General features: G+C 45.2%; 1 protein-coding gene across 1 annotated transcript in view; it reads left to right on the forward strand.

Moving 5' to 3' along the window:
• Positions 1-989: 989 nt before the first annotated feature.
• ZBTB40 (zinc finger and BTB domain containing 40) overlaps positions 990-12,660 on the forward strand; it is a 65,119-nt gene continuing 53,448 nt past the window's right edge. Inside the window, exon 1 of the mRNA XM_090268748.1 lies at positions 990-1,141. The gene's annotated coding sequence lies outside the window, so the exon portion shown is untranslated. The remainder of the gene's footprint in view (positions 1,142-12,660) is intronic.

Below are 12,660 nucleotides of genomic sequence, written 5' to 3' on the forward strand. Positions count from 1 at the left end.
CAGTCCAAGTGCTATGTTGTACAGAACTGTTTGAAGTTTGTGGTCATCGAAAGTGTTAGCATATTGGACAGTGGCAGAAAAAATGATGGATCATTGACAACAACGTTACTGTTCCGCCAGTAGACTGAATTTGTGATTAACAACGGGATGGAGGGGGAGTCGGTCTGATAGTGACAGCTCTCAGAACGACTGAATAATGACACTGTGGCGGTAATAGCTGTAACCACAGAGGGAAGTTGGCATTGTACTGAGACACCTGGAATTGGGCGACATGACTGGCAGTGACAGAAAAATTGTATGCGTGTCAGTGACAGAGTGACAGGGTGAAGTTCAGCGGTCCAGCGCCTATGTAATTTAATTAGTTTGACACTGCCTGGATCTGATTTATCTGTTTGCGTGAGGATGGCAAGAGGAGCTTCAGCGTGGAACACCTCATGTGCGACAGTGTGTGAGAAGAAAATCGAGTAAACGAACACGCTGTGAACCTTGCCCTCCGAATCCCCAAATACTAAAATTGGGAGGAGGGAAAGGCGGGATCAAAATGCTTTCAAGACACCGCGATTGGCTGATACAAGTGTGTTAGCCTATCATGTCCTAACGCTGTCAAGCCTCTCCACCAATGAGAATATGCCTGGGTACGAGCCTCAGATCACGTCTCCGCTTTGCACGTGAACGCAATGTTTTGGGAAAAGTGAGAGAAATTTTTTGTGTCTACTTTTCTGCGATTCTTTGAAATAAAACCCTAACTCCAGAGCTACCTGAGAGAGAGACACCCTATAACTCGATTTAGAACTTTCCTAAGGGACCATGGGGAGAACAGAGAGGAGAGGATGGCCCAGGGTCAGAGGTCAGAGCTGGTAACCAGCTAGCCCCAGTGTCCTGGCATTGGTGGAGAGCTCTCACGTGATGCAGGCCCCGCCCCCGAGATACCCACCCCTAGCACGTGACTTTGGCGCGCAGAGCAGGCTGGGCCTCCCCATCGCCACTAATGTCCCTTCCGAGCTGGCCTCAAGATGGCCGCCTCGTGGCGTGTCTGGCGCTGTTGAATGGAGAAATCTTTATTGTTCCCTTCGGGCAGGAGTGTTCGTGTCCTCTATGGCGCTGTCAATAAAGAACGGCAGTTTGAATCGGTGCTGAACAGGTAACCATAGAAACGGGGCTGGGACTCAGCGTGGAGACCCCCCCTTATAGCTGAGGCCCCGGAGGCGCCCCAAATGAGGGGATCACAGAGACCCTTCTGCGTGGCAAACTCCGCAGGGCTCTGCCCGCTTGCAGCCACCCCTTGCCCTGGGACGTGGACTCCCAGGGGCGGCCTACACCCCTGCACGGGCTCTGCGTTCGTCCCCGGCGGAGAAAGGCTGCGGGATCCTGTTGCCGGGGCGCTGCCGCTTGCGGGGCCTTCTCTTCGGCCGGGCCTGCCCTAGACCCGCACCGCCTGCTATTTAGCGCAATCTGATCGGTGGCCGCTGGCTGCAGATACTTTCAGTCCCATTCCCCTCTCCCGCCAAGTCTCTACACCCCCGCACAGGCAGTCTGGCCTTGGGCCAAATCCGCCCCCTCGCCCCCTCCCGATTTCGTGTGCCGGGAATTAAGAATGGTTTTTACATTTTTTAATTGTGATAGTTATATGCAATCAAATTCCGGAGTCCTTAAGTGGAACTTTAATTGGAACCCAGTCCTGTCCATTGTTTTATGTATAGTCTGTGGCTGCTTTCCTGCTACCAGAGCAGAGGAGGGTAGTTGTGGACGATGTTGCGTGGCAGTGATCGCTGGGCCCACGAAGCTGAAAATATCTGCCCGGCCCTTCACAGGTAGAGTGCCGACCCCTACCCTAGACGCAAGTAGACTGGGTCATTGTTGTCCAGCGATTCCTCTGGTCACTTCTCGCTTAATGGAAAACCCAGTTACAACTGTCCCATGCACCCAGAGCTTTTGGACAAAACACTCTTGACTTCCTTGATCTCTTGTGGTTTTAATGATGTATTCAAAGGGGGAGTTGTTTTCCCTACTTTAGGTAACAATAATATCATCTACGCAGCTTCTACAAGAAATCAGGTAGTTATTAATTTATATTCATACCCAGCATTTCTGTGCTAATAAACTTTATAAGCAAGTGCCCTTGTTTCTATTTAAGAGGAAGAATCTTAGATTCCCAGTCGTTAAGCTGGTAAAGGGTGTCCTAGATCATAGGTCAGGCAAACTGAGCTCATCCCTGGAAGGCCCCTTCCTGGTGACCCTTGGCACACTGCTCAGAGTTTCTTCTTTCTAGTCTCTCAGCCTGGGGCTATTGGTTCTTCCTTGGAATTGTATCCAAATCTTTGTGGTTTGTGGAGATTTAATTATAACCTCAAAGAGAAATATCTCTCTACCTGGCTAAGTCGTCATACTTCTGCCACACTCAGCTTTCTAATTTAGATGCCTCTCGTATATGGCAGCAGTTCCCAAAGCTAGCTATTCATCGTTAGTTATAACAAATGACTTTAGAGCCCTACGCTGCGTGCATGTATTAGTGAATCATCCAATCTTTGTTGAGCACCTACTATAAACTAGGGATGATTCAAATCTCGAAGTACAGTGGTGAAAAAGATCAATATGATCTTTGTTCTTCCACAGATTTTAATGCTGTAGGGGTTTAGACAGATGGTACACAAGTAAAGAAAGATAATTTTAAACACAGATGTCATAGCATTGTAATAATAAAATTAGTAGGTAATATTTATTGAGTGATTCCTGTGTGCCAAGAGCTCTTTGAGCTTGATTGACGCTACGTGCTAGATTTACATGGATTATCATTTAAGCTTTACACCACCACTAAGACCTAGGTAGCATTAATACTCCCATTTGAAAGATGAAGATATTGAGGCTCAGGGAGGAGAGATGTCCAAGGTTGCATAGCTAATGCATAAGGGAGCTGTGATCTGAACCTAAACCGATCACACTCACCACCCTGTATTATTCCATCTGTATCTTTTCTACCAGCTTGGGTCCTCAAAGGCAGGCACCACACCGTACCTGTTTTTGTATCAGCTGCTAGCCAGGACCCACAGCCAGTTGTCTGGAAAATATTAAATAAAGAAATCCAGGCTGTTCCTTGAGCAAATATTTGAGTGCCTGCTATGTACCAGGCACCTTGTGCTAGACCCTGTGATTACCAGAGTGAGCACGATGGACCTAAAACATAGTGTCTGAGACAGTAAAAAAATAACCAAGTTATTCCAAATTGTGGCAGCTGCTATCAAGGAAACGAAACAGTGCTGACCTGAGAAACTCTTTATCAAGATGGCCTTGGAAGACCTCTCTTGAGAGAGATGATTTAAGCTGAAACTTGTTGGGTGACAAGGAGCCGGTTCTGCAAGAAGGGAAAAGGGAGAGAAGTGAGGAGGCCGAACTTTTCAGCAGGTTCAGAGGCTGTGAGCTGGCAAGAAATTGGAGTGCTGGAGGACTGGAAGGAAAGAGTGACTGTGCTGTGGTTCAGTCCTGTGCTGAGTCCCTGGCCCTGAACCCGGCCTTGCTGCGGAGAGAGCCGCATGCTCACGGGCCAGTTACCGATTAAGTTGTCTAATCTGTCAGGTGTGGATAACGGTGCCTTTTTAAAGAGTTATATTGTGTGGATTAAATTAGAGAAAACGTAATAATATGTTTTGAGTTTTCTTGTTAACATATGTTGCTGAATTTCAGTCAGCGGAAAGTAACCAAATTTGGCCCTCAATGGAAATTTATTTAAAATGCTACATAATGACAAAAATCCAGAAGTGTGTTAGAGACAAAATTGAAGGTATCTCTGTGTGTTTCTATCTTTTGGGGGAAGGGGAACAGATCTTATTTTTTTCTTAATATCTTTAAGAGTTGAACTTTTCCAATTGGGATGTAATTTTTTTTCCAATGAAATTATGCAACTGTCTGTTCAGAGCCTTTTTCATCATTTTAGTGTTTTAAGCTCAAAACTATTTGTGTTTCTCCAGTATGTGTATTTGCATTTTTTTCAGGCATTCTAAGAAAATGATAGGCTTCAGATTCCAGTTCGTGGTCATTTTAAAGTTCGTTTGCAAATGATTTGGGGTTTTCTCTAAAAGTTTTCAAAATAATGTTGCATTATTTTTAATGCCCTGCCTGTTCAAAGCAGGGCATTGGATACTTTAAAGGAAGTCATAGACTTTTTAAATAGGTAAAAATAATACGATGTTTGGGCTCATGAACATGAAAAATTACAGAGGCAGAAATAAGTCGAGCAAACTATGTAAGATCAGCAATGTCAAGTTTTGCTTTAAACTGTGTCCAGTAACCAGATGGCGAATGTCATCAGAAGATATAATCCAGCCCAGCAAATGGAGCACAGGACTGGACAGAGAGTGGCATGTTAATACAATGTTAAACAACAAGCCCTGAATCAAATTGCTATTTTAGGTTTTGGGTGGGACCTCTGCCTTTAAAGTAATGCAGTTTTACTCTGTGATTTGGGTTTGTTGGGCTCCAGTAAAGAGTAGGTGGTAACACTAGCTTTGAAGGATAATATAAAACTGTGGGAAGAGCCAGGGCATACTGATTTGTTTTTCAATCTATTTTATTTCAGTTCAAAAAGCATCATTGCAGACAAGCAGTACAGGAAAAAGAGAGCCATACTTTGGCAATACTCAACTGCTTTTGGAGATTGAGGAAGACACTGTGTAACCAAAGTGTGGCTTTTTTTCTGGACTGTCGGCAAAGATGCTTTGAACTGAAATAAAATAGATTGAAAAACAAATTGGTATGCCCTGTTGCCTCATACTGAGTATTTACATTACCCTTCTGGAGTTCTGCTGGTACCAGGCACCCTGGGGGCAGGCAGTGACCCCTCAGCCTCTTTCAACTCTTCAAGAGAGTGAGCTCTTTGATTTTTACAAGGACGCTGAATTGGAATATGTGGTTTTCTGGATCTCCAATAGCTTGCCTTCTAAAATTATCTTGATAATGTGAAGAAAGCAAGCTATAACCACAGAGAGGAAAAATTAAATATTAAGGACATTTAAATTCAGGTTGTCACTCTTTTTCAAGTCCTGCCGAGGGGGCAGTATTTCTTTCGCAGAGAGCATACAGTTTTGAGACTCCCGCAGGCCTCAAGGAAGAGAAGGGTCAGGAAAGAAAGCTGGCTCATTACCTTTCCCTAACGTCGTTAGCCTCCAAGTCATGTTGTCAGATCCTCAAAATCATGACACCAAGTATTCCCTTTCCGTAGATGAAGGAAATGTGTCATAGCCGACCCACACAAGGCAGAGATGGTTGATCTGGGGTGAACGGTCCAGCTGCAAGGGATCCATGAACCTGTCGAATTTGCCTGCAAATTTGTGTGAGCGTCGTTCTTCTGGGGAGAGAGCTCATCACATTAATCAGATCTCAGTCCTTGACCCCTCAAAGGGTGCGGAGCCAACAATGAAATGTCACATCACCAAATCAAAGTAATAATGAGACTCCCCCTGAAAAGTTACTTTCTACTGTTGCGTGGTCTTGATCTCAGCGTTTTGACGTTCTTTCCTGGCCTTGTTTCCTGTTGAAGTGGTTAAGCGTAATTGGATTGTCCTTTGTAATAGAGATAATTACCCAATGAGGTGCTTCAGAAATCCCTTAGAGATCGTAGTTTGTCCCTATTTTCCATGAGACTGGTGAAATGGGGGCATAGTGTCTCGACCACTTTGTTAGCAGATACTGTTATTTGTTTCTTCTGACAAGTGAAAGGAAGAGCAGTAGAAGCCTAATTCTTTGGCCCTAGGCATTAGCTTCTTAGAGATGGAGTCAATTCCTCCGAGTTAGGAGCTGAGGTTTAAGAGGGAAGCAGAGGAGTGGGATAGATTCAAGGAGGCAAAGACAGAGGAGTAAAGGAGGAGAGGATGCTTCCCTGCTTCTGTCTGGGGTCCCTCTGTACCTGTGAAAGTCAAGAGCTTCTTTTGAAAACCAAACTTATCTCAGAACTTCTCCAATACTAGGACCTCTGGGAAAGTCAGATGTAATTTTTCATAGATGTAATTTTTGGTTTTATTAGTACTCAAAGGAAAATAAAAGGAAGGAATAACCTTTGAAATCATTAACTTATGATATTTTGTAGAAACGGCACCTCAATAGAAAACCTCTGTAGACCAGAGTTTGTTTGGCCCGTACAATATTTAACAATTAGTTGCTCACATTTAAACACCAGAGATTTTACATCTGTCTGACCTCTGGTAAAGGCCCTGGATCTAGTTCTGGGACAAATAGTAGGGAATATTTTATGAAGGGCCCACGAAGGATGAGGAAGATTAGAAATAAAGGATTACAAGTATAAATAATAGCTGTTGAGGCTCCAAATATCGTTACTTGAAATTTTAATATAAAACCAAAAGTGAACATTGTGTAAGTCTGTTTCTGACTTTAAGAAGACATTGCAAGAGGTCATCTAACCTGCTAGTTTCTTCTGATCCTCAGCTTTCTAGGTCTGCAGCCTTACTCCTCCAGCTCCTCGTCCCCACTAATTCTGTAAGATGATGTCAGGGGCTCTGACAGCAGTGAATTTGCCATTTTTCTTCCATCCGGTACTTCTCTTGAGTTCCTAGTCTCAGTGAATGGCACCACAGAGTTGCCAAAGGCAGAAACCTGGGAGTCTCCCCATGTTCTTGCCCTTTTCTGAACCCTCCACCCTCCTTCCACTCCCCACCCACAAAGAGCACACATTTCTATAGGCTATAAGCCTGTTGGGTGTCCCCTTCCTTAAAGCGACTAGAAGCTCTTGTCCTGGGTTACTGCAACAGCCTTCCAGTTGGTCAGCTGGCCTCCAGCTTTGTCCCTCTTCCGTATGTTTTGTACGCTGTTGTCAGTGACCTTTATAAAGCACAGATCTGAACATGTCAGTCCCACACTTAACATTCCAGGATGGCTGCCGGCCCTCAGGGGAGTGCGCTTCCCTGGCTTGCGTGTGCTGCCCTCAGGCTCTCTGGCTGCGCCCTGCTCAAGCCTCATCTGGGCGCACTCTCCACGCCCCCTCATCCTTCTCCTTGAGCTGTAGTAAACTTCCAGTGGGTCACAGAACTCCGTCCTTCTGGGGCGAGTGGGCCGCGCTCTGGGGCTTCGAGGCTGCTGGGTCTCCCCGGCCATGTTATTAACCAGGCCGGCAGCGATGCTGTGATCTCCCTGACATTAGATTACTGAGTTTGCTTTAGTTCTGTGTGGTTCCTTTGTCCTGAGACGATGTGCTACTCGGGATGTGTGGTCAAATACCGTCCTAAAGTCACTTGTAATTGTTTTCTCCATGTGGTTATGCCACCAACTTGATAAACAGGTTCAATTGTTTTAAACTTAAAAGAATTGCTTTTAAAAGTCTGATTTTGTTTTTTAACTATGTTAACCAAATCCATGGTTCCAAAAGCAAACAGTATAACAAGGTACATTCACAGAAAGTTTTATTTCATGCCTGACCCCTCTTTTTTTCTCTGGAGTCTTACTGTCAAGAGTTTTGGGCTTTTGCCAGTCCGTTAGGTAAGAAGTAATATATCAGTATAGTTTAAATTGGTTTTCTCCTTTTTTGAGAAACAGGATATCTGCCCAATGTCTGTGGTATAAGTTGCAAAAATATTTTTTTCAATTTGTCATCTCCCTGACTTTGCATGTTTTATTGCTGCACAAAAGTTTTACATCTTTATATAGTTATATTTATCAGTGTATGTATTGCGTCAGATTTTGAGTCAGAGTAAGAAAGTTTGCCTCACTCTCAATTTATGAGGAATTCATTAATTTTCTTCCTAGTACATACATGGTTTCACTTTTATATTTATTTTTTAATCCTCACCCGAGGACATTTTTTCATTGCTTTTCGGGGGGTGGGGAGCAGAGAAAGAGAAACAGCGACATGAGAGAGAAACATTGATTGGGTGCTTTATTATATGCACACTAACGGGATCGAACCTGTGACCTGGGTACGTGCCCTGACCAGGAATCAAACCCGTGACCTTTCAGTACAGACCATGCTCCAACCGAGCCATACCGGCCAGGGTGAGACTTGTTTCCGTGACAGCCTGGAACAACAAGTATGAGCACAGTCTGACTCCTGTGAATGACCCAGGCCGCATAACCTAGAACCGCCAGCCCTGTCACAGTGCCCACGTTGGTCTGCGCTGGGGGTCTGGTTGGTGCCGGTGCCCCACTTTAACTGTCTCAGTTGATGGAGAACGAGAGAAGCGGGCCTCAGCTTGGCTGGTTTATTTTCAGGTGACATGAGCTCAGCCACTGTTTTGAGTTCCCAGCTTCTAACGTGATGTTAGGAACATAGTAGGAACTTACAAATTTAAATCGGAGTGAAATTTGCTGCTCTGATACATTTAGCCCACAGATTGCTGTGGTGCTCTAACTTTTGAATGTTGCTCTGAAGTCCTAGCAGACATTAAATCTGACCACCCAAACGCTAGCTGCTCACATATGTGGCACTCTGCTGTCAGCTGCCCTCAGTTCCAGTCAAGAGTCAGACCAGAGGAAGACTTTCTAAGGTCAAAGTCCAAGACAACAGACTAATTGGCCTCTAGAGTTCTGGACTATTTTTCCCGGGCAGCAAATTGTTGAGGATGAAATTTTCCATGTCGTCCTTTGAACATTTTTGAGCAAATACTATAGAATCCCGTAGGCTCTTCCCAAATTTAAAGACTTTTTTTTTTTTTTTAAGTTTCTTAAGTTAACCCTCTTGTCATACTCCCTGGTGATGGATGAGAGAAAGATAGAGATAAAAATAATTCCCGTGTCTTCAAAGACAAAAGAAGCTTACAGCACTAGGAGGAGAGGAGAATGGCGTTCATCTGTGAAATGTACACCCAGGTGTCCTGAAGGTTGGTGATCTGAGGAGTGCGATGGGACAGTAATGCAGGGAGCTGGGGGCTCGCGCTCTCTTCAGTGCTTCTGCTGCTTAGCTACAAAGGCACAAGAACAGAAGGATTTTAAGCTGAAGGTGGTCTCTTCTTCCCAGCTGTGGCATAAGCTCCTTAAGAACAGGGATTATACTAATTTCTTCTTTGTGCAGTGTCAAAGCCCAGTTAAGGGCGCTTGGCTGAGCTTGGTGAAGATCTGCTGGACACACTGTCCATTGATGAGTCTGGGAAATTGGGCCTGGGAGTCATGCTGGGGCTGCGTGGGCTTCACATCCCCCAGCGGCGCCATTCCCAGCCGTGTGGCCTTGGACCAGTCGGGGGCTTGAGGAATGTGTGTATGCTGCTTCATGTAGCACAGAATAAGTCACTTCTAAACAATGTCACTGCTCTTCTTAAAAATCACTTCACTTACTTTGTAACTGTGCGGTGCCTCTGAACAAAAACGTTACTTAAAAAAGTAGGAGAAAGACTCTGGGATCAAGAGCTTAACTGCTTTTTAAGTTCTCAGGCTTGGGCAGTGGACAGTGGTAAAGGTTCCAGCTCCAGCCTCGGGCAGCGTGGGCTCATTTACTGACGCCACCGCTCACTGGCTTTGTGATTCGGGGCGAGTCATTTAATCTCTCTAGGCCTCCACTTTCTCTGTTGAAAGTGGATTAATAATAGTAACTGCCTCCCAGGTTTTGCAAAAATTATATAAGACCACCCATGCAAAGTTCTTGGCACGGTGCCTGGGATATAATAAATCTTAGTAAATCTTAGCTACATATTGTTAGGTTGCTGCCTTAACCCTTCCAAACTGTGTCTTTTTTTCCCCTTCCAAATGTCTTCCTCAATGTTAGACCATGTAGCTCAGACAGAAGTGACAGGAAGAGTCTCATTCCTGTCATTAGTTAACAGGAAGGTCTTAAGAACACTTCACTTCTCAACAGTTCAGTTCCTCATCTACAAAACGTGGGAATCAGACCAGTAGAAGTCCTTTGTATCGCCTGCTAATTTTCAGTGAGTCGAAGGCTTTGAATGAAATCTCTGATTACAGCCCAGAGGTCGGTGTTATGAGAGGCCTAGCCCTCTTCATTCTCTCACTTTCCTAGCTGACCCCCACCTGATCTGCTGTAGGTAGATGCTTGGAGCCCCAGCAGAAACGCCTGTGGTGGGAGCAACAGGAGGCTACTCTTTACATTCTCAGAGAGAGACTGAGAAATTAGCACACGGTGACTGCTAATAGGTACCTCAAGGACAAAGCTAAGTCCAGCTGTACCAAAAGAGAGACTGGAGCCACAGAAGAGTCTGGGAGCTTGTTGATGGAAGTCAAAGACAGAGTGGCAGTCAGCGCTGTCCGTGCAGTGTACATTGACCCTTGGGCTCTACCTGCCCATCTGGGGGCCAGGCATTTACTTCCACGGCAAAGACAGATGCACCATGCTTCCAGTAAATGTAGCATACAGTCTCTTCTGTGATTCTTCTTTTTTAAAAGTATTTTATTTATCTTTTTAGAGAGCGGGGAAGGGAGGGAGAAAGAGAGAGAGACAACTTATCAATCGGTTGCCTCTCGCACACCACCAACTGGGGACCTGGCCCACAACCCAGGCATGTGCCCTGATCAGGAATCAAACTGATGACCTTTTGGTTCACAGGCTGGCACCCAATCCACTGAGCCACACCTGCCAGGGCTCTTCTGTGATTCTTAAAAAGCTCCCTGATGATACTTGACCTTGCTGCTTTTTTTTTTTTTAAACAGGTAACTGCAAAGAGTAGGCATATTTCACTAGTAAATGAACTAATGAATTGACTTTCTGATGTATACTATAGTTCTCATGAGTTTAGACAGTGTTATCCAACCTCCCAAGTCCAATTAACTGTTCTGCTTTTACAGGGCAGTGTTCTTATCTGCAAGGTTGACAACCAAACCAGACCTAAGTCAAACCACCGAGGGAAGTCCCTTGGCATCCAGCCAGTCTGCTGGCCTGGTCCACTAGCGCTCTTCCCCAGGCACACCTCTCTATCCGTATTTCAGCAGAGACCAGGAGAAGAAACATGTTGCCTCAAACGCTGGTGCTTCTGTCAGGCCATCCCGCAGTACATCTCTGTGTGCGGGTGGCATTGAGGAATGGTGGCAGTGAGCCCGGAAATCCTGTCTAAGGTCGTAATTAAGAGCCAGGCAGACCTGCAGTTGAGCTCTGCTCAATTCATTAGCTGTGAGTCTTGGGCAAGCTGCAGAACCTTGTTAGAAAGTAGTTTTCTCAACTGAAAATTAAGGGTAATAATGGTATCTACCTCATAGGGAGGGTGGGGGAATTAAATGGGAAGTGTATGGCCATGATTAACACAGTGCTGGATGTCATTACCACCACAGAGCAGTTGATGACCTCACCAAGTGCGTTCAAGGGATTCAAAGACATGAAAAAGCAGAGACCAGTGGGTTGGGCAAAAAAGATGTTTTAGTGACCTTTTCACTCCATTCATAAGAGAAGGATTCTTATCCTAGGGTTATGGCTGAACACACAATACAGGACACTAGAAAGATGAGATTGACAGCAGTTCATTAGTCACATCTACACCCAGCCCCAGAGGAGGACACAGCCTGCCATGCCAGGTCACATGTGACTGCAGTCAGGAGCAGCAGACCAGGGACTGTGGGAGGCAGGCTTTGTAATATTAAGAGGAGTGAGTGCCCTCTGGTTCCTGCCAGAGGATGTGATTGGTTTATTTTTATTTATTTATTTTCCTTTTATTGATTCCAGAGAGAGGGGAAGGGAGGGAAAGAAACATTGATTGGTCACCTCTCACATGCATCCCAGTTGGGAACTAAACCCACAACCGAGGCTTGTGCTCTAACCACCAGGAGTTGAATCTGCAACCCCTTGGCTTGCAGGAGGACGTCCACCCAACTGAGCCACACTGGCCAGGGTGTATGGGATTGGTTTATTTGAAAAACTGGGGCGCTGTCAGGTACTAAATCTTACTGCTCTGGGATAAGCAGGAACTGTGCCTGGTCACTTTGATAAGAGAGATTGTTTGGCTACAGGACCTCGTCCGTGGGAGCAGAGCAGGTGGTGGAATTTGTGATTAAGCCCTTTGAGGCTTTCCTGATTTTACAAAATGTCAGGGCAGCACACGATATTGATCCTTAATTCTAAACTTTATACTATGAGAATGCAGGCCTTGAAATGCTATTTAATACCATTTTCAGGAGATCTGAGTAGGAGGCTATGGAAAATAAGTAGAGATGTCTGAATCTGGGGGAAGAGTGATGGCACAGTAGCTAGAAAGAATATGTCACTGTAGGTTATATATAGTGTCATGAACCAAGATCTCTTCACTCTGTTCACTTCAGCACACGTTTATCGTTTGGCTGTACCATCTTATGCCTTTCAAGGCTTAACCAGGCTCAGTGGACCACTTGACTCTAGATCAGGAGCAGTTTGACCTCTAGATACTTAAAAAAAAAATTTTTTTTAAGATTTTATTTATTTATTTTTAGAGAGAGGGGAAGGGAGGGAGAAAGAGAGGGAGAGAAACATGTATGTGTGGTTGCCTCTTGCATGCCCCCAACTGGGGACCTGGCCTGCAACCCAGGCATGTGCCCTGACTGGGAATGGAGCCAGTGACCCTTTGGGTGACAGGCTGGCACACAATCCAGCCAGGGCAGCGGCCAGGGAAGCTGGGCCAGTCCTGGAAGACGAGGTTGCTGAAATGCATTTTAAAGGAATTTGGGTTGGTGCCAGGCCATGGAGCCTGGTTATTGGAATTCTCCATAGTCTGTAGGTTTTATTTGCAAAGCTATTTTAGAGTTGGTTTTTCAGGC

Source organism: Furipterus horrens, unplaced genomic scaffold, assembly GCF_987537825.1.
Source record: "Furipterus horrens unplaced genomic scaffold, mFurHor1.1.pri manual_scaffold_3, whole genome shotgun sequence".
In the NCBI taxonomy this organism is placed as follows: domain Eukaryota; kingdom Metazoa; phylum Chordata; class Mammalia; order Chiroptera; family Furipteridae; genus Furipterus; species Furipterus horrens.